At 35.7% G+C, this 25,339-nt stretch overlaps 1 protein-coding gene across 15 annotated transcripts in view; it reads left to right on the top strand.

The window, feature by feature from the left end:
* The window catches only part of MBNL1 (muscleblind like splicing regulator 1), a 191,678-nt gene that overhangs the window by 115,830 nt on the left and 50,509 nt on the right, over positions 1–25,339 (top strand). The gene's annotated exons all lie outside the window — the stretch shown is intronic.

Below are 25,339 nucleotides of genomic sequence, written 5' to 3'. Positions count from 1 at the left end.
CTGTGACTCACATCAGTGTATTCAGAGGTCGCATTTATGATTCAAAATATATGACAGTTACTTGTTTAGAATTCTTTAACACTGAGTAAGTCAACTGTCTTCTACAGTGCCTTAAATTTCTTCTAGGATTAAAACTACGGTATCACTTAATCTATTGTTTAATAAAATGTATAGCTTCCAAATTATGGGCACAATCACAGAGCTTTAAGAATATTTCAGCTGTGTTCCAGCTATCCAAATGAGATGTAGTAGTGAACTTGTTCCTATATTATTTATCAGTTTTAGTTGGTTTCTTTATGGTAACTAAACTCACATTTTACTACTATGAAGTAGGTATAATATCAATGCAAACGTTTTTAAAAGCTGTTACCTCCCTGAGTTTATTTAGATGTTTAATAATTTATTCCTACCTCATATTTATGTAATAACTGGACAACTTTTTGCAAAAATATTTTAAACAAGCTAATATCATTGCTTTTTCCTCGGAAAGATACTTTTTAAAATCTTTCAAGGCCTTTCATAAGTGTAATAAATTCAAGAAATCATATCCAGTGTGCTATATTATACTACTATTGTAATAGGAGTTTTAAAAATGTGTATTTTCAGGAGACTGAACACACGTTATCAACTATATTATGAATTATAATATGATTATCCTGCATGTTTATCATGTACTGAATAACTTAAAATTAGATTGGAAACAATGAGAATTAAAAGTAAGACTTGTTATATAAAATGTCACCACTGGCATTGCTGATAAAATTAACCTTTACTTTTTCTTTGGAGGGTTGCAACAAATTGATGGAATCTATACTTAAGCAGGAATCCCTATAAATTTAACTCTTTCCTAACTGTGAATGTTGTTATTTATGAGAAATTTTATCAAAATATGTAATTTTCCACCAGCCAATGATTATTAAATAAGGTAATTACTTCAGAGCATTTTCCCTTTTGAGCCACTTGTGGGTTTATAGCTGCTTTTCTTGCAAGTTCAAATATTAAAATAATTACAGTTTTTCTTTCAAACCATTGTTTTGATTGTACTTCATATTTTTGGCGAGCTATAGTTTTCTTTTCCTGGGACCTTTCCAAATTGCTCAGAATTAACATCATTAAATTTATTGAAACATGGATTTTTCTAAATTATATTTAATAATTGCTACAAATAAGGGCAAAAGAACCATTAGGTTGTAGTAGGGTTTTTTGTTTCATTATTTTGCTGTTGTTTGTGGGTTCTTGTTTTGTTTGGTTTGGTGTTTTTTGTTTGGGTTTGGGTTATTTTCTTGTGTGTGTGTGTGTGTGTGTGTGTGTGTGTGTTTGTGTGGCGGGGGGTGATCCAAGGTTCAGATAAAGACAGTCAAAAGATAGTTTAAACATCACTGCCTCTGTTTAATCTGAATGAGGTAAAGGACTCCAGTTTTCTCGGGATGGTCTGAGGATAATGACATAGGATGGTTATATTATAAGGCACTTGAAGACATTCTAAATAGGTATAATTTCTAAAAGTAAAACAGAGCCTATAAGCACAAGGCCACTGCTAAACTTAGCCTAGATGGTATTAATTCTAAACCACAAAGATTTTATACTGTTGTTCAGTGGGACATTTCAGGTTGTATACCCTTGCGATCAAGAAATCTTTCTTCATTATTCATTACTTCATATATCCTCTGTGTTTGGGAAGTCTCCTTAAAGACATGAAGTCTAAAAGACACATAATAAAGCATAAAAAATAGGAAATGCTCACAGTTGTAGAGTATATTGGTACTTGAATGCCTAAAATTCAGTGCCTGAAATGATTAGAAGAAGAAAGAATGTGGGATTATTTGAGAATTCGACACTACTGATCTTCCATATTGTCAAACCTGACTATTTCCTTGCATCCAGACTCAGAGTTTATCACCAGGTCCATCTAGCACTAAGCTGGAGAGAATGGAGAGGAAAGAAAAGCTAAAGGGAATGGACAGTAAAATCAGACAATGGATGGAAAAACATTCAGATTATTAATTGATTACTAGGCATAAGCCTCTAAAGAGGTTTTGTAGTTTTGCCTTGTCATCCTTGTCCCCAGAACCTTGGCTAAATGTATCCAGAGTATTGTGAGCTCAAATAAATAAGATTTCAGATACCTTATAATAGTCTATTAAGTCCTTCACATGGGAGTTATCACATTTTCACAGGTTATATTTTAACCTAGCTTTTATGCATTTTCATGCATTGGGGCTTATTTTGTACTCATATGTGTTTATGTGCTTCAAATGTGAGAGTATTCCCCTGCATATTTGTCTAAATTATTGTTACTATATTTTCTCTCTGAATATTGATATTTTTTTGTTTGTTTTATTACACAGGCAGATTGTTGAGTAATCAAAATATTCACAAGCCATTTCCAAGTTTTTAGAAGATATTTGTTTTTGTTTTTGTTAATAGCAAGTTCTTATGCTGTAGTATTTGAAAAGTACACAGTAAATAAAACTGGGGGTGGGGGGGAGGGAGTCAAATAAACTGACTCTACTTTCAGGAAATACTTCCTAGTTTTTAGATAAATCTGAATGTCATCTTTTCCTAAGTAGACTTTTTTAATGGATGTTTTCATTATAATATGTTTTACTTTATATAAAAGGCTGTGCTAAACCCTGCCTACATTCAAAATTATTTGCAGCAAAACTTGAATAGAAAGATGAACATATCTGGATTTGTAGAAATGAATGCTAATATGGATATATGTGAAGGCAGCAGAAGTTTTTGGTTTCCTCGCTAGAATGATGTCTATATAATTTAACCAAGTGGTAGAAAAGACCCAGAATATATTGAACTAGTATTTGTCCTTACTTGCTAGAAAATAAAATTAAAACAAACTCTACCCATAAGTGCACACTATTTTGTTAAAAAAATCCTGTTTATGATTTGAATATTTAAAATTTTAAAACAACATAAGAAGATGGATATATTTTTACTGGTTACTTACTGAAATATTATAGTAGAATAGGGAAGTATGTTCTCTTGTTTACTGGAAAATCATTTATCAGAAAAAGTCATTCTCCTGTTGACCTAGTATATTCCTTTGTTAGCAAAATTTATTTTTTTTTCTTTTCTGCATTCGTATGTCTATGGAAATTGGTCTTAATTTAATGTGGAAATAATTGTTTTTTTCATTCATGTATGTTAATTTCTGCATCAGTTTCTATGAAAGGTTTGTTTATGTCTCTGATTAAAAGTGTTACGTAGTTTAGTTTTATAATTTAGATGGGAAATAACTAAAGCTTGTTTGTCTAAAATGCTTAACTTCAACCCAGCGAGTTTGAAGGATTTAGTTGAGATCCCATAATTGTTTGATTGACTTATTACTTTGTTTTTCAACTCCTCTTTTGACATCCTAACCTGCTTCAGTTCAGGGATCATATTTTTTTGAGGCTAGGAATGTATTAGGTGTTCGGTTTATTTGTCAATTGATTTGGAAACAATCTTGGTGTAACTAAGTAGTCATAACACACTCCTTAGTTACCCCAAGGAAGGTATATTTAGACTTTAGTAAGCAGAGGAGGTAATGTTTAACCAAGTAAGCAAATATAAGTATGAAATAGTTTGCCTTTAAACCCACTTGGCAGTAGAGAGAGCCAAATGGAAAACTAGCTGACCCTCTTACCCTGTTTGTCTTACACAGTGATTAAGCCTAATGCCACTCACACTGTTTTTTATAGGGCGTAGGAAACATGTTTCTTTCCTAAAGTCTTGATGTAAAGTCATAAATATAAGAGTGCATTATGAATCTGTGATAGAATCCTAGTTCCTTGTTCGGTTACATTAGGTCATTTAAAATTTGTAAAAAGGAACAAAGGCTGAAGAAATCATACATTATGTTAGCAAGAGAACTAGAGAGCTAATGGAAGTAAGACTTTTCTGCCCCTTCCCTAAAGCTTCAAGTAATCCTAAGTGCAAAAGAGAAAATAAAACCTTGAAAATCTGGAATAAATGAGAAGACTGTGTTTTCCAGAGGCTTGCTTTCATTTTTATAGTACTTCTCATGCCCATGAATTGCTGCTGGGTCTGAATCCCAGGCAGTTATGCAAAGTGTATTACATGCTTTAATACTTTTCCAGATTGGAGATATTTCCTTCAATTGTGGAATGTAAGGAGGACTTTGGTAGGTTCCCTTCTGTTCTGTTATCCCTTTATTGCATCACTTGTGCTAGCAGGGACTATCTCTTTGTTTTTCATTGCCCTTTTAAAATTCAGTTTGGGTTATTCTTAGCATTTTCTCCAACTTCAGTTTATTCTTTGCTTTAGCATTGCTAGTTCTATAATATTACTTTATTTTATATATCACTTTATACATAAAAAGGTGTTCTCACATGTTAGTGAGTTTCCCAGTAACATCTCTTGAGAAGTGGTCCCCACTTAAGGTAGCAGCCCATCCTTCCAGCCTCACATCCAGGAGAGGGAAGACCCCTTGATCCTGTCTCAGGACTCCAGGGGGCCATGAGAAAAGGGCTCTGATATAAGGTAGTATCAGGGTTTTGTTTTTACACAGTTGCCATAAAAATTTCTCCAAAATCTCCTTCCATCCCCTACTAAGAAACTGTCAGCCTGATTGCAGAGAATGATTTTGTGCAGACTCTTTTGCTCTTGGCTGCTCGGATGCAAAGGGGCTTGGTAGGCCCTTTCTCTGTCTGTAACAACTACTGCAATGGGTTTAGCTTGGACTTCCCCCTTAAATTGAGGATTCTTACAGAGTCCCTAAGGAGTCCAAAGATGTATTTCACGGGGCATTTGAAGGCCCTGAAGCTTTATGTAATTCTACATGTTCCTTTTTTTCCTGGTGAGGGAGTCCACAATACAGAGGTTTCAGTGCGGCGATCTTCCCCAGCTTAAGAGCAGATTGTAATCACTGTACAGAGCCAGAGTATTCTTAAAATAACAAGGATCTGAAAAATTTGGTTACAGAAAATTACTGTTTCATGAGTGGGGAATGCATTATCTTATTTTAGATGAGCTCGTCTAAAGGATCCATTATAACAAGATCAACAAAGGTTTGTTCTTCCTGTGGAGTAGCTGCCGTGGAGCTAATTCCCGAGTGATCGATGTTGAGTTGTTTTGGAGGAATCCTCTTGGTGGTTCTGCACTGTATTGATGCTGAGGCTGAAAGATGAATGTTTTTTAGAAAGTAATGTATCATGATGCATTTCAAGGTCATTTTACCTGGAACGCTATCTTGCTGCCATGTTGGAAAAATAACACCTAACCAAAATGATTAATTTGAAGGATTCATCTTAGTCGCCTTAATCTGTGACTAAAAGAATTACTGATTTCGCCTTCCTTCACTTCAAATTCTCTGCGGTGTAATGGACATTGAACAGATCTATATTGTGCCCATAGCACCTAAATAAAACCATACTATTAAGGGAATTTTGACTGATATGTTATTTAGATAAAATGAGAATTTGACTTTGCAACCTGTTAATTATTTAGGTAAGTAGGTGACAAACATTTTCATATGTAACTTTTCAAAATGTAAAATTTAAACAGTTTACATTTGATTATTACAGATGCCATTAGATTAGTGTACAACGGAACCTTGTAATGTTACATTTTTCAGAAAAGGTACAATTTATTCAGGGTGGGGGTTTGGGGATTGACAGGGATAGGGTGTAGCAAATTCTGCCTATGAGAAATTCTTAGTGGAGGAGCTACAGATTATTATACTTTTTTATCCATGTATCAGGGTCTTACTAATTTTTAAAAGCCTTACTTATATATTAAAACAAACAAACAAACAAACAAACAAAAACCTCTTTATCCCAATGAATGTTGCTCCTGGATTTTTGCCTGGCTACACAATCACAGAAAAATAGTAGAGCATGAAATGTATATAGTTTGAAAATAATCCAGACTAAATTTAAATAGATTTTTAAGTTACATTTTTTAAAAAACCACACTTCGGTGTCAACTTAAAGACAATTAAACTTCAGGTGTGGGTAAAAGCCACAATACTGTAAAAGCAAACTTAACTTAGAAAAAGAAGCTAAACAACAAATGGCTTATCAGCATAGTGTTTAACGTCCTTTGTAGGCAGGCTGACAAAGTGCTAGCTGGTGAACCAAATCAGAGGGGCACTGAAGCAAGTAATTTCCAACGTTCACTGGCAGGTGCAGTTATATATGATGTTTGTTTTCCAACCTCTGATTTTAAAACTCTGAGATCTTAATCGGCAGATGACGTCTTGCTTGCTAAAACAGGCGTTTTTTTGTGTTGCTTTGAAAATGTCTAATTTTGTATACCTACACTGGTAGGAGTTTATAATTCCAAATTTTGTGCCGTAAGATGGGCTGATAGCGAGTTGATCAGTTGTTTAAAGTATTGCTTGCAGATTTGATTCTTTAGTGGGCATTCTCACGGAGCTTATTTAGAGGGTTGTAATTTAGTCTTTAGACCTGAAAAGATCATATATCTATGGCATTGTTTTCAGTTATTTATATTTCTTTATGTTATACAAGAGAGGTTGCACATATCTGTTGAAAATCTCAGAAAGGAAACTCTGTATATGGTACCAATACTTGGTTTTAGGTATAATTTGCATCTTTGTTGCAATTTGAAAGACACGTCTTAAGCTGTTTTTATGAGTTTGTGTGATATTTTTAAAAGTACATTTGGTTGCGTTTTTTTTTTAAGAACAGTTTTTCGTCTTGCATGTAGACCTTTCTTATGTTAAATCTTTCAGGAGCCCTGGTTGTCTTAAGTAAATAAGATGCTCCCTTAATCCTGTTTGAATGCAGGGAAAATGTGGGTGGGAGAAAGAGAGAGGCTGTTACAGAGCTGATACTCTCATATTCTTTGTAATATTTTAGTTCAGATCATCTTGTATGCTTAAAAACATCACCTTTCCTTTTTCCTAACATTGGCTTCCTATCATTTAAATATGCTCTGTTAAACCCTTTATAGATTTCAATTATCAAATCATCCTATTTTGAAATAATTAAGGGTATACCTAATTAATACCTTTTGCACAAGATGGATAATTCTGCCCTCAACTGATGAAAGAATAAATAATTCTTAATTTTTATCAATCATAGAATAACTTCATTTTATTTATAATGAAAGAAGTTATAATAGATTGACCCTTTTGAAAAACAAAATTTAAACGTGTCACTTGCTTTTTACAGTGGTATTGAAATGATTACAGTCTGGGAACTGAATGATAGAATTTCTACAAAACATTAATATTTACCTTCTGGGTTACCACCTGAAGGCTAATAGCACTATTTCTAGTGTTCTTTTCATGGGCTATGTTGGTAAAACAGTAATAAAAGTGATAGAGTAGTTCACTATATTATTTCCTGTGGCTGGCAGTGGTCATCTGGCTGGAATCTAACCTGTATTAATCCTTGAGTCAACAGTTAGGAATATGCAATGATGCACTTGAAATGTTTTTTAAAGTGCAGCATTAAGAATATTTAAAATGCTAAAGGATCCTTTGTAATGATCTTCTCCTAGAGTAGTTCCAACAATATTTTTAGTTATATTTCAAAGAACACAGTGTTTGAAGACATTTAGAAAATATAAATCTAGTAGAATCCTTTGGAAAAAAATACTCAGTTCTAGAAAAAAATCAAAACACAGTTAAGTGATATGTTAGTTAAATCTATGCAAATTTCAAAATAAAAGCAGAGTGTATGTTCCTTTGGGGTTAAGTAAAGGAACTTTACCCTGAGGAGCTACACCCTTCTTTAGAATTGTGTTTTTCAGATTATATGTTCAAATGTAAATAACTATAAAACATTTGCTGGATGAAATCAGTTTTCTGGGAAGCTGGTCCTTTCTCCAGAGGCCAGAGGGCTGAGGTGATTTCCAGTGTGTGAAGACAGTTAGTCTCCTAGGCACAAAGCATCACCCTAATCAATTGTATTTGTAGTAAATAAATGGCAGATTGGCTCAAGTGTCAAAGAAGTTTATTGCATTTTAAATTGTCCATGAAAAGAATGTATTAACAGAAAAAAAAAAAAAAAAAACCCCACAAATGATTGAAGAGAAAGCATAACCTGTTCATATTTTTCATAGAACATATTAAAACTTGTTTCTATGGCAACAGCTTTTAATTGGCAAATCCTATTATGTCAGAGTACTCTCAAATCTATTTCCCTTGGATACATTGAATTGTTTGGAGTGCTTCACAAAGTCAAAACTAGCTTGGACATTGTTCTTTGGATTGAGAGATGTTCATGGTCAAGGATTTATTTTATTAAATAATTTTAGCTATAGTAGGTTTGTATAGTAGGTTACTGTCGACATTATAGATCTATCCCAACACCTTGTTGTGTGTGAAGAAACCTGCCCAGAATTGGTACAGACACTTCAGGCTTTCACACTGAGAATAACAACCTGTTGTTATTGCACACAGGTAAAGTACGCAACTGTCTTACCTGGTAGAGCAGTTTGAAAAAAAAAATTAAAATCTTTTTGGGCTGTGTTTCAGACTTTTAAAATTGTAAACCTATGGTTCTTAGTTCCCTGTGGCCTTGGCTTTAATAGTATAGAGTAGATTGATTTATTAGAAACAAACGTAGTTTGCAGTTTCTCATAAATTTTATCTCTTAAATCAGTGTGATACAGAATGTTGGAGCAGGTATCTGGTAACTTGGATTTGGCTACTGCAGTGTTATAAAAATAGATTAAGTAAACAGACACAGCAGGCCAATGCGGCTTGGATTTTGAACCCTTCTGAGACTCAGTGTAACTTTAATAGTCTATAGTTCTAGAGGGAAAGAAATTTGAATCCCTAAGGTAATTTTAATATTATATAATGAAGGAAGAGCTATTTTACAGCAAGAATCAGTGTGTTGTATCTTTCAAAATTATTTCAGAGAGCTTCATCCAAAAGCTTCAGTTTTTAAGCTATTCCATTCTGCTGTGTATTTTTTTTTCTTTTTGCCTTTGCTATTTTTATATCACTGCAGTAGCATAACCCTGCACCAAGCACAAGATGGCATTGCAGTTGGTGTTGAAAGTAAAACTGTTATTAAACGAAAGCTAACAAAGCAAATCCTTGGAAATAGGAAATTTTTCTACATTGAAAACTTGCAATATTAAAATTAAATTAGTTTTCTAAAAATTAAAATGTGAAAAGAGTAAATGAAGCTGTGTATTTCCTCCTTCAAAAACCATGACTTCATATAGTCAAGAATTAAAATATATTTAGGCACACATTTTAATTTCTCTACTGTTGCACATTTTCTTTTTTTTGGTAAAAATGTCTCTTTCTCATATGTCACTTTTGTCTCTTAAAACTGTTCCCATTGCATTTTTTGTTAACAAACAGCTTTGATCCTTTCAACAGAAGTCACGGAAACACTTAGGTCTGAGTGGTTCAACCTTTACTGAGGTGAATTACCATTGGTTAATCCTTATATGTTTTCTGAGCAATCACAGTTCCTGTAATTTTATAAATATGCACACACATATACATGCATGTATACATATATATGTATTAGAAAACAAATTACACACACACACGTGCTCGTACTCTATGGGTAGATTTGACTGTTTGATTTATCTTCAGTAGCCTAAAAAGTGATGAAAAGGGTATTATTAACTTAAAGAGCAGTATATCAGCTTACCAGAACCATTCAATAAAGGAACAAGGAAAGTAAAAAGTAAAAAATAGAGTTTAGGTGGCCTATAGCTCCCTGTGTAGTGCTTCATTCTCTTACATAGGCCCCAAACATTGTTTAAGGGCCAATAGTTAGACCCTTTACATTCTTGTGGTTTATGTGTCTTATTTTGAGTATTAAAGAATAAACCCAAAGACTCATGACATACAGTTGACTGTTATTATTTGGGAGGAAATATAAATTGTGTGCTCTGAGTAGTGAGTATAGGGGCTTGATGACTCAGCTAGAGAAGGCACCTAGGTGACTCCCATCTCAAGGTTGACTGTTCACATAATCTGTAACTCTGATGAAGTGGAGTATTTGTATGTTTGGGAATTTATAAAGGTCTGGGGGACATATAGCATTAAAACATCAAGGATCTTCTCAAAACAGTGCCATTCAAACAGGATTTGAAAATTGAGAATAGAAAATCTATTTTACAAAAATAGTAGTAGTTGTAGTTTTTAGGTCTTCTTCAGCTTTCATAATCCTAGAAGTATCAGTCCCATAGTTCGGTGGAACGATATACTCCTTTCATCTCCTCATTCCAATGCCAAGAGCCTCTTGTTGGTCATGAGGTCCCCAGGTCTTATATCCATCTACCAAAATCCACCCTGGGGTTTCTGCTTTTGAGGATGTATGACTGGGTATACTATGGGAGAAAGACAGTACATCAGTGGGTGCAGAGCTTCTGGGAAATGGGACAGCAGTTGAAAGCTAGAGCTGGAAATCCGGAAACTTCATTAATAGTATTCAGCAGGCATCCATGTAGTGCATTTGGCAGCCCACATATGTGCATGTGCTATTTAAGGTGAATTAATTGGCTGACTGAAATAAAAAAGTGGCCTTATCACATGCAGTGAATCATGCTCTAAAATAAGGGCAAGGAAGAAAGTTGAGGCAGTGGTGGAATAGCTTCTAAGTTACTTGAAAATATGAATGTGGGTATTATTGATAAGGATTAATAATATACCTTTTCTGGTTTAGAACCTAATTCACTCTTTCATTTAATCTACACCCACGTTCACATATGTTTCCCAGACCTAGAATGGGAATCCATCTCCATACCTGCTGTTTTATATCTATATGTAGATTGATATCTCTCTCTTTCTGTAGGCATGTGTTTATATACATATATATCTTGCTTTTTTATATGTGTACATATGGATCTCTATACTTGTGCATACATACACACACACACATGCACAAATGGGGGGTAGTGTCCTCTGATAACTTAGGCTGAGGCCTTCTTTCCTGTAGGACCCAATCTGTTACTAGATTGGGATACTTGATGAAAGAAGAGAGGGTGACAGGACACAGGCTTGCTTTGCAGTCTGTGCTGTGGCAAAGCAGGAGCCTGTACTTTGTGGGAGGGCCCAGCTTACCAGAACAAAGCACTGAGGGCTTCAGATTGCATTGATGTGAGGGACAGAATAGGAACTTCTCATCTAATGTTTACAGTCTACTGGTGCTTTACTAGATACAGTAATATCTAGATACTAGATATACGGTAAGGTCTTTATAGAAATTTTCATTTAAATCTTCATAAATTACCCTATGGGTAGTCAGCACAGTTATTCCCATTTTTTTGATGAGGAAACTGAGGTCCAGAGGATTAAGTGATATACACAAGGTCACAGGGCCAGTAAGAAGCAGAGCTGTGATTCTAATCTGAATCCATCTTTTCACTTTTTGAGTCCCCACCATTAAGCACTGAATCCTTTATCTGTTTTAGAGGAACTTTGCAGCATAATATTACACATAAGGGTGATCGTCGTGGAGAAATTAACACCTTTCCTAGGATGGATAATGATGGTCCCGAGTTTGAAATAAGAAGGCCTCTTAGCAAGAAGCAGATGTGTGGCGTAACTGCTTGAGCTTCTGTTCACAGATTCCTGGCATTACACTTCAAATTCTTGACCGTCTTCCTATGTTTCCGCTGCTTCTTCCAGCTCCTCCTGCCTATTAACCTTCTTCCTTTTGACCTTGTCATTTGCACTTGAAAGCCTGGTTTATACAACTTCCCTGAAAATCACGTGGCAAACAGATATGTGTCTTTGGTCTCCAGAAAACTTTGGGGAGGAAGGCTGACAGTGTTCGGGCGTATAATTCTGCATGCTTATTCTCTGTGCATTTAACTCCTGCCTCACGTGGTTTTGTTTGTGCAGCATATTGCTAAACATTTGCCAGGCATTACTGCAGGGATATTTCCTAGGCAAAACACCTTGGCATAATTTAAGATGAAAAGCAGAGTACATATGAGAGATGAAAAGGCAAATTTGATCAGCAAAGTGCTAATATCGTTATTGAAAACAGTGAGAAGTAGCATGCAGTTGCCTGGGGCTTACAGAATCTGTTTGTCTGTCCCCTTCCTAACCCCCACCTCATAGGGCCTACAGCAAAGCACATTTAAAAAATTCTGTTGAATGCCTGCCAATACTGTTTTGGTTGAAAAGGCTGAGTTTGCAGGAAATTGGTAATAAAGTATTGGGTGCTCTCTTAGCCTCTGTCATCTCAATGAATTACAAATTGGTTTGTAAAATTTTTTAGCAATTTTATTGAGATATATTCACATACCATACAGTCCATCGAAACTGTCCAATCAGTTGTTTTCTGTATAACCATAGAGTTGTACATTCATCACCACAGTCAATTTTAGAACATTTTCATAGCTTCAAAAACTAAAACCCCATGCTCCTTATGCCCCTCTATTATTGACACTTTGCATTGGCGTGGTACCTTTGTTACAATTGATGACAGATTATTAAAATATTACTGTTAACTATAGTCCATAGTTTGCATTATGTGTATTTTCCCATATACCACTCTATTGATACCTTGTAATAGTGACATACATTTGTTCTAGTTCATGAGAGAATATTCTTATGTTTGTATGATTAACCACAGTCATTGTCCACAACAGGCTTCACTGTGTTATACAGTCCCGTGTTTTATCCTCTAGCTTTCCTTCTAGTGACAATAGATGACCCTAACTTCCCCTTTCAACCAAGTCATACCCATAATTCAGCACTGTTAATTAAACTCACAGTACTATGCTACCATCCTCTATCTATTTCCAAACGTTTGCAATCAACCTAATTTAAAATTCTGCACAAATTAAGCATCAGCTCCCCATTCTCTCCCCTCATTCTAACTCCTGGTAACCTATGCTCTGGATTCTAACTCCATGAGTTTGCCACATTTTCTTTATGCTCTCATCGGTTGATGGATAGTTGGGTTGCTTTCATCTTTGGGCAGTTGTGAATAATGCCACTGTAGACATCGGTGTACAAATGTCTGTTTTTGTCCCTGCTTTCAGTTCTCCTGGATTTTATACCTAGTAGTGGGATTGCTGGATCATGTGGCAGTTCTGTACTTAGCTTCCTGAAGAACCACCAAACTGCACCATTTTACATTCCCACTGGCAGTGAATGAGTGTTCCTGTTTCTCCACATTCTCTACAGCACTTATAGTTTTCTATTTTCTAATAGTGGCCATTCTAATAGGTGTGACATGATATCTCATTTTAGTTTTGATTTGCGTTTCCCTAATATCTAGTGGTGTTGAGTATCTTTTTATGTGCTTTTTAGCTACTTATTTGTATTTCCTCTTTGGAAATATGTCTATTTAAGTCTTTTGCCCATTTCTCAATGGTATTGTCTGTCTTTTTATTGTTGAGTTGTAGGATTTCTTTCTATATTCTGGGTATCAAACCCTTATAAGATATGTGGTTTCCAAATATTTTCTCCAATTGAGTAGACTGCCTTTTCACTTTCTTGACAAAGTCCTTTGAAGCACAAAAGTTTTTAACTTTGAGGAGGTTCTTTTTGTCTATCTCACACCTTATACAAAATTTAACTCAAAATGGATCAAAGACCTAAATATAAGGGTCAGGATCATAAAACTCCCAGAAGAAAATGTAGCTCCCTACTCGGCCATCTTCCCCTAAAGTCCTCCTTTGGGGTCACAGCTGTGCTGTCTGTGAACTCTGTGCTTCTCCATCCTTATGGAATTGCAATCTCATTTTTTATTGGCTCTGTAGAGCTACGCAGTTAGTACACATCACTCTAATTACTCTGCAGCTCAAGGAAGGCAGAGAAACAGGTCACACCCAGCTTTGTCAGCATTCTCCCCATGTCAGCAGGGGTTCTTTGGAGTGATTTCACCATGCTGCACCAAGTTGAAAGTGGGAAGAAAGTAAAAGAGAAACCAGTGAGAGGCTTAGTTTCTGCTCTGCAGAGAGCAGGAAGGTGGTCCTAGGGTCTTAGTCAACCACGGAAGGTCCTAGGTGCTCTCCCAACCAGCATGACCAAGGTGAGGATGTTCAAAGTGTGTTTCCTTGAAATGCCTAATCCATCTCAGTGGTTTACCTTCCTAGCCAGAGTTCAGATCTGGCACTGAAAGAGCGGCTTTGTGGCCCAATTCTGCAGGCTCATCCTCAGCCCCATCTCTCTGCTTCTACAAATTGTTTTTAAGAGATTCTTTTACTGAACAGAGATTACAAATACAGGGATCATCATTAAATCCTGTCATTTTGTTAAAAAAAAAGTATGTTTACATTATGGAGAGACAATTGATATTTATGTATAGCAAGTAGTGGCATAAAGACTCCTTTTCTCTTTACATAGTGGTGTATAAATAGAAAGCTCAGCAAGAGGTATCTTCTTTATTTTTTAAAATATGCCCCCTGCTTATTTATATATTGGTAATATTATATCCATATTAATATTTATTTCACTTCCTATGCTACTTAATGCTTCTATTAAATATTTCAGAGCCTCTTTATGAGACAAAAATTACCTTATTGGAGTGGTGTTAATGGAGGATAGAAGTTCAACAAATTGAGTCATTTGTACATATTTACATTTCATGTGCTGTTTCAAAACTCAAAAATGAATGGAATGCTTTTGAAAATGGGCATACTTATCCCACTCCTGCCTCTTTGAGTAAACAACTACCCTAGAATTTCTGCTTTCATTAAGCAGCAACAAAAAGTACAAAGCATTCAAAGTGTTAATCTTTAATTTTTGAGTAATATGTGTCCTTTAATATTTCTTTATAACTAACCCCTTTATAATTCTGACCTCCTTGGAAAAATTATGTAATAACCTTAATTGGGTGAGCCATAACCTCAGGGTGGGAAAGATACACATGAACTAGGAACATATATTACAAAAGCAGCCTTTCAGAATTTTTCAGTGCTCTGCCAATACCATCACGTTCTCCTGAGAGGTAGCTACTCCCACTTTTTTGCAGTAATGTCAGGGAACCTTCATACAAGATGCAAAAGCATTTCTGAGAATTCATCTGAGTAGAAAATTCCAAAGCCCCTTTTTCTGTTCTTATTGGGAAACATCCCTATGCAGATGGCCTGTTGAATTCTCCAGCATTTTAATGCAGCATACCCTAGCTTCTATAAGCAGTGCTTGCTGTCTTATCTCTTCAAGGTACCTCCTAAAAGGAGTCCAGAATCTCTTGCCTAGATGCCATAATAAGATAACAAAACTTGATGTAACTGTGGCTATCCTTCCCACCCAACCCTCAGTGGTCTGTATTCCTGTGTTCTGTCTTTCCTACTTCAAATCCTTCTCCACCTGTGTGTCTGTCTTCTCCATACCACTGAGCTCCTTGAAAACTGAGTTTTTTCCCCAATAAAGTGTGTATAGACGGGACTCACTATTAAATCCAGAATATAGGTCAGAGCCACAAATTATACTGCAGCTACAATTTATCTAGAGGATTTTATGATGGTTAAGAGTGATCCTAGGTTCCAGAATACTTTCAGTGGGCATGATAGTTCCAGTCCTTTCACTTTCTGAGATTTGAACCTACCCCAGAATGGCAGCAAAGAGCTGGAAGTTCCTGGACCATACTGAGCCAGTAGGTGAGAAAACGATTGACTTACCTTTTCCAGAGAATGAATGGTAGGTAGGGTGGAATATGAATCCTCTCAGGTCTGAGAGAAATAACCTTTATGCACTGTGGCCCAGCTATACAGACCTCCTGATGAATTCAGCTTCCACTGATGTCTCCTATAGCTCTCTTTCTACGGATTGGAATTTCATTTTGTATTTCTTCTTCTATCCTGTACCATCCAATGTAATGACAGGCTAACAGACACCCAATATATATTTATTCATGAATGGGAGTAAAAAAGAATTAGTAAAAATCCTGAAATATGTTCCCTTTATTATGTAGCTGGCACAGTGAATTGGAGTATCGTACAGTTCACCAGTGCTATATAGAAATTATTTTCTCGGAAGAGTCATTTCTATCTCAGAGTCCTCACAGATATTATCACTTTTAGTGGGAAGTATGAAATTATTTTAAATAAGAACCCTAATGAAGAATAGTTTATGATTTATACAGCTGTTTGGGCAGTTATTGAGAATAACCAATTTAGCATGAATCTGTTTTTATTCCTGACATTCACTTTACTCCTCCGTGGTTTTCCAAGATGAACTTATACAGTTTTTAAAACCAAGATTATCTGTTATGTTTTCTCCACAATGTCATCCAATGTGTGAACCACTGAGACCTGCTACTAGCTTTGTGGTGGCAGCACTAATACTTTGAGGCCAAACTGATTTTTTTTCAAAAGGGCAGCATAAACAACTTCATTTATGATTTGCATAAAAATAATTGTGTGAAATCCTTAGTATGATTAAATGTATGCTGTGGTGATAGCTATAAGAAGTCTGCCTAACTGTATTTATAGATAATGAAAAGAACCCTCTACAGATTGTTTTCTTAATTATTAAACACCATTAACTATTTCTGTTGTCTTAGTTCTAAATACAGTCTGCCAAATTTTTTTATACAGTGCATATGAATTGGGCAGATGAGACTCCTTGACTTGAAATGTTTTGTGACCTTGTACAGATTATTTAATTTTCCTAGATATCAGATTCCTTATCAGCACAGCTGAGGTAACAGGACTCACGTCATTGAATTGTTGGGAGGTTTACGTGAGCTCTATCCTTCCTTTTATTCAACACTGTGGCACAGAACGAGCTGGGTGAGACAGGACCCCTATCCTCATGGATCTTGGAGAAGTCAGTTAATAAATAAAATAAGAAATCACATAAATAAGCAACATAATTGCAGGTTATGACAAGTGCTATGAAGAAAATAAACAGGGGCTGTGGGATGGAGACTGACTCCTGGGATGATTTAACATGAGTCAATTGTGTCCATAAACTTGTCTGGAAGTGAATGGACAATTAAATGGTAGATTTTGCCCTCATCATCTATAGTTCATTTTCTTGCCTTGTATTTTATTAGTATTTGTTGTACATTAAAATGGATGGTATAATCTAAAGGTTTCCCCAATGTTAGAAAGTCTGGGAGATAAGAACATTGGCATTCAGGAGTTGCTTGGTCTCAAATGACTGATAATATGTTTTAAGAATAAATAATAAGGCTATTGATAATTGGTAAACATTTCTCTGACTCTCTTTAAATATTTCTTGGGCCTTTTATGTTATTCTGGTTTAATCTTTCCCTAAAATAACTCCATTGACTAAAACGTTATAAATCTTCTCCCAGTGTGAGTTACTTGACTTCTTGTGCTTTCATTAACTCACCTGGAATCAGCCTCCCCAAGACCCCCAATAAGCCAATGTACTTTAGCACTTTAGTTTATAATATAGGATACTGGTTTTGGAAGGAATTAGTTTTTGTTTGCACAATCAGCCCATTTGATCATTAGACAATTTTCTTTTCTTCCAGAGATAAATATTAAAAAACAAACTGCCTTTTAAGGCCACAATTTAAAAAAAAAAGAAAATCAAAACAAACCAAAAACAGTTGCTTCAAAAGCAGTACAAAAGAAATTTATTGTAAATCAGGAACCACAACTTTTTAATGGAATTTGAGATCATTTTTTACTTTGTGGTAAGTACTAACAATAAAACAAATAAATAAAGCATGATTTAAGAAAAAGCCAAAAATAGTGATATGTAGAAGCTTAGTATTATTTCAGGTAATTTGAAACTTAATCACATAATTAGGATTCACTGAAACTGTTTTAGAAAAGTCGTTTAAAAAGTAAGCGTATTTAGTGATTTTTTTTTTTGTCAATGCATTTCATTCACTACTCTAGCATAATTTATTTTAGCTTAACTTAAAGGCCTTTGATATTTGATTTCATAATATGCTAGGATTTTCCTGGTGTGGATAGTAAAATTGTTACTTTTATGTTATAGTGGAACATATCACATACAGAAAACATGCAATAAAACTATCAGTATCAGCTACTAGTAGAATAAATGATGCAAAAAAAAAAACCAAAACACCTTTATTTTTTATTGCTTTTGGTTTTTGTGGAATCAGGAAAATGGACAGTGTGGTACTCTAACAAGAATTATTAAACAGGGGAAGAAAGAGCTGTTTTCTGTTTCATTTCATTGGTATATCCCTTGAGCAGTGCTTCAGAATTTTTGCCAAGCCACTCATCATATTGACACTACTATGTAACATTTTCCAATCTGAATTATCCAGATTCTCAGTTACTATTTATTCTTTTCTGATGTAGAGTCCATTATAAAGGAAACAATGAAACATAGTAACAGATTGGTGAATCAAACAGAAATTTACTAAGTTGTAAAAAATTGGAAAATAATCCACAAGCATATTTTCAAAACTTTACTATTTTGAAAAATGCCCTCTTCTAGGTGTGTTTGTAAGTCAGACATATAGTTTATATTATACATATGTGTATTTTATATATTATATATGTATATTATGTGAATACTGTGCAGTGTACATCTGCATTATAGGACTGACTTATTTATTCACCCATTCAATGAATTAACACCTGTGAACCTTCTAGGTATTCTCTGTGTTGGGAATACAACTGGGAAACAAACATTCATGTTTCTTACCCTCACTGAGCATGGTCTAATGAAGGAAACAGTCAGTTGGCAAGCAATGACGATAAAGTATAATGAATGCTCTGGTACTAGCCAGAAGAGTATTTAACAAAGACTTGAAAGTTTAAAGAAAACTTACATTAAAGTGGCATTTAACTGGGCTCCCTAACTCTGACTAGAAGTTACCCAGCCAAAAAAATAAAGGGAAGGGGGCAGAGTATTTTAATAACAAGATCTATATGAGCTAAGTCATGCCTTGTACAAGGACAAGCATGGTCAGAATATAGAATGTGTGTGTCTGTGTGTGTGTATTATGAGTGTAATTAGAATGGGAAAGGAAATTGTGAAGTGGGGCTGGGGGTCTGGGATGATTTTCTGGAGTAAGTCAGTCTGTGTTACCTCTTGCCTAGATCATTACAATAATTACTTTACTAGTCCTTTCTCCCCAAACTTGAGCTTTTACCCACTGCCACTTAATGAATTTCATGAAGTACAACGTTGCTAATGCCATCCCCCACCTCATTCAGTGGCTCTCCTTTTCCTACAATAGGAGATAGGCATTCTTTAATCTAGTATTTAAAATCTTACCCAAGGTAGCCCCAGCCTACTTTTGTGTTATTGTTTTTCTTCTCTATTAGAGAAATTGTGGGTTTACAAAACCATCATCCTTAAAATACAGGATAGCATTGGTGTGGAACATTTGTTACAATTGATGAAAAACTTTTTATAAGTGTGCTATTAACTGTAGTCCATGGCTTAACTTAGGGTTCACTGTTTGTGTAGTGTACTTCCATGTATTTTTTAAAAAATTTTTGTTCTTTTATCATACATGCAATCAAACATTTCCCCTTTTAATCATATTCAGATATATATTTCAGTGTTGTTAATTACATTTACAGTGTTGTGCTGCCATCACCACCATCTATTATCAAAACATTTCCATCATTCTGAATAGGAACCCCATAAATTTTAAGCCCTAACTTCCATTCCCTATCCTCACCCCGTCCCCTGGTAACCTATGTTCTAGATTCTGTCTCTATGAGTTTGCTTATTCTACTACTTTTGAAACTTATTTCTCACTACTCTTATTACAACTTTATTACTTGTCACTGATGCCTTACTTCATGCTATTTCTCCCTGGAATGCCTTTTCTAATTCCTCCTGTATAAATTCAACCTGTTCCTTGAAGCTTTTCTGATTTTTATAAATGGAAACATTCCCCTTTTCCTCCAAGTTACAGTAACTCTTTATGTGAATGTTTCTTGTGATACTCTTTGCCTTCTATCCTTATATCTTAGTTATTTAAGTGCGTGCTTTATTTCCTTTCCTAGTATATATGGTGATTCATTTTGTATTGTGACACTGAGCACCCTAGAGGTCCTCACCAAATATTTGGTGAATAAATCGATAAATGAATTTTCTAGAAGAAATTATTTAGGAGTTGGCATGAATTATATTCAAGGCAAGACTACATCTACACTTTTTTTTTTTTTTTGCCTTATCCATTTATTTATTTTATTCTGGCTTACTTTCTTAAACTAGTATAGGAGACAATGATTAATTATTCTGTTCTGCCTTCTCTTTTGTGTGTGTGGGTGCATGCTTGCATGCATGTTCATGTGCTATATTTCTGATCTAGATATAAGCTAGGTCTCCTAGAACAGTTTCTTAGTCTGTATACTCTGGTATTATTGCTGGAGAAACAAACAAAACCTCCTTTTTAATTTTTGATGATTTCTAATGGGGGCCATACCTAGGATCTGTTTTCATTTTCTATCCCTGGATAGCAGTGAAGTCATTTGTTATATCTGAAAACAATTTGTTGCTCTCAGTCTCTAGATTACTTAGGGTACCCTTATTCAGGCTACATTCCTAGTACTTCTCAGCTTCATCTCTTAACATTGGTGTGGGCTTACATGGGGTATTTAACCTCTGGAACTCTCAGTTTCCTCATTTGTAATCTGAGGCTGTTAAGAATCACCTAATGGAGTTGTAAGAGAATAAATGATAGAGATTGTGTGAGTTAATTGTAGGCATTGTAATTACCTCTGAGCAACAGACTGAAGAGGCCACCATTAGAGACAGGATTCTACCCATTGTAACTGTCTTTCAAAACAAATGAAAATAATCCTGTTGAAATCTCTTATCTCCTTACTTGAAAACTTAGAGTATGTCAGTTTACTTTTATAAACATTTGCTGCAGCAATGAAACTTTTAACTTGAGCATAGACAACTCATAACTGAGTTGTAAAATCAGTGTTATCAGGTTAACATGGGACCTGCCTGAAATCTCTAGCTATCAATGGATGAGAATGAAACTATTTTGTATAAAATCTATTATTACTAATTTAAATTCTACAAGTATCACTGATATACTTTTTTTTTAGTATATCATCTGTGTTGAGTAAAAAAAGAAAAAAAAAAAAAAAAAACTGCTTAGCTTCCGTAGGTACATTTTGTGATGTGGATCCCTTGACCCTCTTTTTCCCCTGGTATCTTTTGCTTCCAATGAACAACGTGTTTAGAAAAACTCTGGTCAGGGAGGTATTGCTAGTCTCAAGACTTTGTTTTAGGATGATGTGCCCAAGGGAACAAAGAACAGTGGCTCTTTTTTTTCAGTTCCTTGTCTGCTTTCTATGAGAGGATCTGTGAGAGGCTCTGTGATCCTGGAAACAGAAGTATCAGTTATACTGACAGTTTGATAACATTAGCAGCTATCTAGAAGCAACTGGTAAAAGCTGGGTTTAGAAATAACTATGAAAAAGGTTGTGATTGATGTGTAAATGAGAATGACTCTGTGCATTGGTATATGTACACTAGTCTGTGGTCTCAGAGTAGCAGTCATTGGAATCATCTGGGGAACTTTAAAAATATACCTATTCCTGGGATGTGGCCAAGGCCATTTAAATCAGAATATCTTAAGGTAGAGTTTAGGTATTGGAATTTTTAAACTTATAATGTACATCCACGATCAAGAACCAGTGACTTAGGCCCTGTAGTGTTGTCTGGTTGGATATAACTGGGACACCAGGAAATGCCTCCTGTCTCCTAGCATTTGTCTTCAACAAGTTCTTAGTCTAGAGGGGTAGACAGATTTGTGAAAATTACCAGTAATATAATTTGACAGGTGCTTTAATCAATGTCTGAATTCACTACCGTGAGTTTATTATACCTGGCAATTGGAAAGGGAAAGTGAAAAAGAAAAGAAAGTGACATTTGAAAAGGGTCACTTCCCATAATCAAATTTCACCTATGAAAACCGACTCGTTATTATTATCACCTTCTTTTAAAATCAGATACCCAGCTTCTTAATGATAGGAGAAATGAACATTAGTTGATTCTTTGGGCACTGGACAAGGTTTCTCACAGCCACTCCAGGGATTACGGTTACTTGGATACAGTCTCATGAGTGAAGACACCATTTGGACAGGAGATTAAGTACCTGCTTGAAGTCACATGGCTGGTGGGTGAGAGAGAGCTAGACTGAACCTATGTCTCCCCGGTTCCTAGAATTGTGTCCTTCCCACCAGTCTGTAGGTTTGCCATCTTCTGCCACTGGAGTCTTAGTGTGGGTTAGTTCTTTAAAAGAGATTCCAACTTCACAGTGAGCTGGAGAAGGACTCTGACAAAGGTAAGGTTGGAGGAAGAGGAGAAAGGATGCTTTCAAGCATGTCTAGAGAAGTGGCCCTGAGTGATGGGAAGCAGGGCTTGCAAGTTTCCAGGGATGTGAAGAATATGCTAAGAGGGTGGGAGGGACACTGCAATTTCCATTTACTGAGCACCAGACTATAGTTGAGGCCCTTGTACACATTCCCACATTTAATCCTCACAACATCCTTAGGGAGATATTCTTACTTTTGTTTTTATAGAAGAGGAAATCTCAGTTTAGTGAGGTTGAATAATTAACTGCTAATAAATAACAAAGCTGGGATTTGAGCAAACACCTTTTATTCTGATTGATGTGATCTTATCCATTTAGCTGGAGCTGGAGCTGGAGCTGTACTGCTTTTTTATGTCAAGTCCTGGGACTGTTCCTATGTTAACATCTCTAAAGCTTAGGCATTTGAGAAGCTTACAAGCCAAGAACCCAGATGATGGCAACAAGTGATATATTTCTTATTTGGATGGAAACAGAGCTATAAAGTTGTAGTTGGTTAGTAATAAGAAGTTACCTAAAAAAGGAACAAAAGAGGAGAAGCTAGGGGAGAATATATTTTAATGAAGAGAATATAAGGTTATAGTGTGTGAATTGACGGAGGTCCTAGAGAAGATGCAGAAAAATGTTTGCAAACTACTTTCTTAGACAAATATCTTATATTCTGAATACAGTTAGGACTCATTCGCTTAACAAGCATTTATTGGGCTTACTTGGTCTGGCCTAGGTTGTGAGTCCAATAAACTGGAGGCATGAGCCCCCTCTGAGCACAGTCACATTCCACCAGGGCCAGGGGCATGTCAAGAAGGCACAGTAAAGCCGCATGGCCAATGTTAGGAGAGCAGCAAGTACAAAGTGCTGAGGAAGTAAAGCAACTGTTTCTCCTAACAGCCACCAGCTTTAGCCAGAGTAGAAAGGGTAAAAACCACAGATCTGATGCTTTACTCATTTAATGCACCTAAAGTTGGCTGTTCAAGCGACCCAGAGTTTCAGCCTAAATGTTGGTGATACGATAGCAGGAGAAAAACATCATGTGACAGCAGTCTGTGCTTTTTCCTCTTACGTTCACATTCTGGCTCATTAAAAAACCAGTGTTGCCATGGCTGACTTGTCTGTGAGGCCCAACATCGCCATACTTTACATCAGCACCGAAGAATACGCTCCTCAGCTTCTGATTGCTGTTTAGAACATAGCACCTTGTGATGACTAAGCTTCTTTAAGTTTAATGAATGGCCCAATACCCTTCTGCCTTAGAAACTCATCTTACAGACGTTTTGTAAAAATGCCATAGTTTGTAAGTTTGTAGGTATCTATTTTTATTTAGTTTGATTTTTTGCTAATGTGCATCATTTTCCAAAGAACTGCTCAGATAAAATACAGGAATTCTTTCTATATTCTGAGACTTTCCTCTTTTATTCCCAAATAATAATTTTTAGGTAACATATGATGAATGTTACATCTTCAGACATTTGGGAAACTGCCCTAGAAAGCCAGCAGAAGTCTCTTGAGGTAGAGGTGGCATGCAGAAGGGGAGACAGGCTCAGATAACCTATGCTGTGATACTGCTGTTTTTGTTTCAAGAGATTTTTTTTTTTTTTTCACTCTTACTGCTTATAGTGCTGCAGTCAGCATCCAATAGAGGCAGGTTCTATCTAGGCTCATGAGCCAATTGTCTTTCTCTTCTCAGCAGCCTGAAGTCTGGGAGAGAGCTGATGCCTGTGCACAATTTTAGCAAATTGTCATGGGGTTAGGGGGAGGGGAGTATTTTCCCCACAGGGCAGAGCCAGTGTCATTGAGCACATTTTGTTCAAGTACAAAGTTGATCTGTCTGAAGGAGACAGTGGCTGCGCCATCAGCAATGGTGAGGACCTTTATCACCTCACCTTTTCTTCGTGCTCTGTCGTTGTTTATGTGCAGCAGTAGCATTTAATACCTGAATTTGAGGTAGAATTTGTGAGGTCAGAAAGTGACAACATTTGTTTTCAGTTAGGGAATCCCATAGGTTTCCCAAGGAGTGTGAATGAAAAATTAGACAGAAGAAAGAGTCTCTGATATTTAGCATAGACAATATCGTCTCTAAAAGATTAGAGAGCAGTGTGATGTAATGGTTTTGCATGTAACTGACAGCCAATGTACTGGACATATGTTACAGGTTATAAAGTTATTTAAGCATTAATTATATGCATAATATATGCTATCTCATCTTACAGACTTTGATGAAAGATTTACAAAGGAAATATTGACATGAAACTTTTGAACCATTATATTATTTATATACTTCAAAGTCTATCTTGAGTACATAATAAATGATAATTTTAGATATGTAAAATCAGGGTTTACTTTCCTGTATTTGTAGGCATATGTAGGGTCTAGCAGATACAAATATAGCAAATGCTGCATATAAATGCAAGATCATAGTATCATTTTCTCAAGCTGGCTTCTCCAAAATGTTGTATGTCTCTGATTTCCTTTAGTTTCTTTTATAGTGCTGATTTAGACCTGCCCCTTAAAATTTAACATTGTTACTGTATTACTCTGTAACTCATGTGTTTATATATATATAAAGTAACCTTTTGACTATTTGTGATGTATCTAAATTACAGAGGCTGGTTCACTGAAATCCATAGGTAACCCAAGAACCCTGTACCTCCCTAGGTCTCTCTTTTGAGATGGATAACATGAAGCAAAATTTTTAGCCTGTTTGTTGTTCAGTTTTTCTTCTCTACTGTTGATACTATAATGCAAGTCCTTTTGAGGAAAAAAAAAAAAGTGACAAACTGAAATTTACAATATCATCTAATTTCTTCCATTACACTTTGGAAATACTGTGTAGATCATTCTCCTCCAAAATTGGTTGCTTATTTTTTGTGAAACATCTTTTCCTTTGCATAACTCGAAAGGGGCTGGAGCATCTGTCTGGTTCTAGCCTATTCTGGTTAGAATTATCTGTGTTTCTAGTGTGAGCAGTCATTGATTAGGGGAAGAAACACATTTGCAGATGAACAAGGGAGGTACACTCAGTGCGAATGCATACTTCTAGCTTAATGGTTGACAGCGCCCCTTCTGTAATTAGACTGCCTGGGTTCAGTTAGGTGCCTTTGGGTAAGTCACTTGTCCTGTCTGTATGCACTTCAATTCCCTTTAGGTGTAAAATGTCACAGAAACTATTT

The sequence above is a fragment of the Choloepus didactylus genome, chromosome 1, assembly GCF_015220235.1.
Source record: "Choloepus didactylus isolate mChoDid1 chromosome 1, mChoDid1.pri, whole genome shotgun sequence".
Classification (NCBI taxonomy): domain Eukaryota; kingdom Metazoa; phylum Chordata; class Mammalia; order Pilosa; family Megalonychidae; genus Choloepus; species Choloepus didactylus.
Note: the sequence above shows the minus strand (reverse complement) of the source record. Positions and strands in the feature narration are given on the sequence as shown.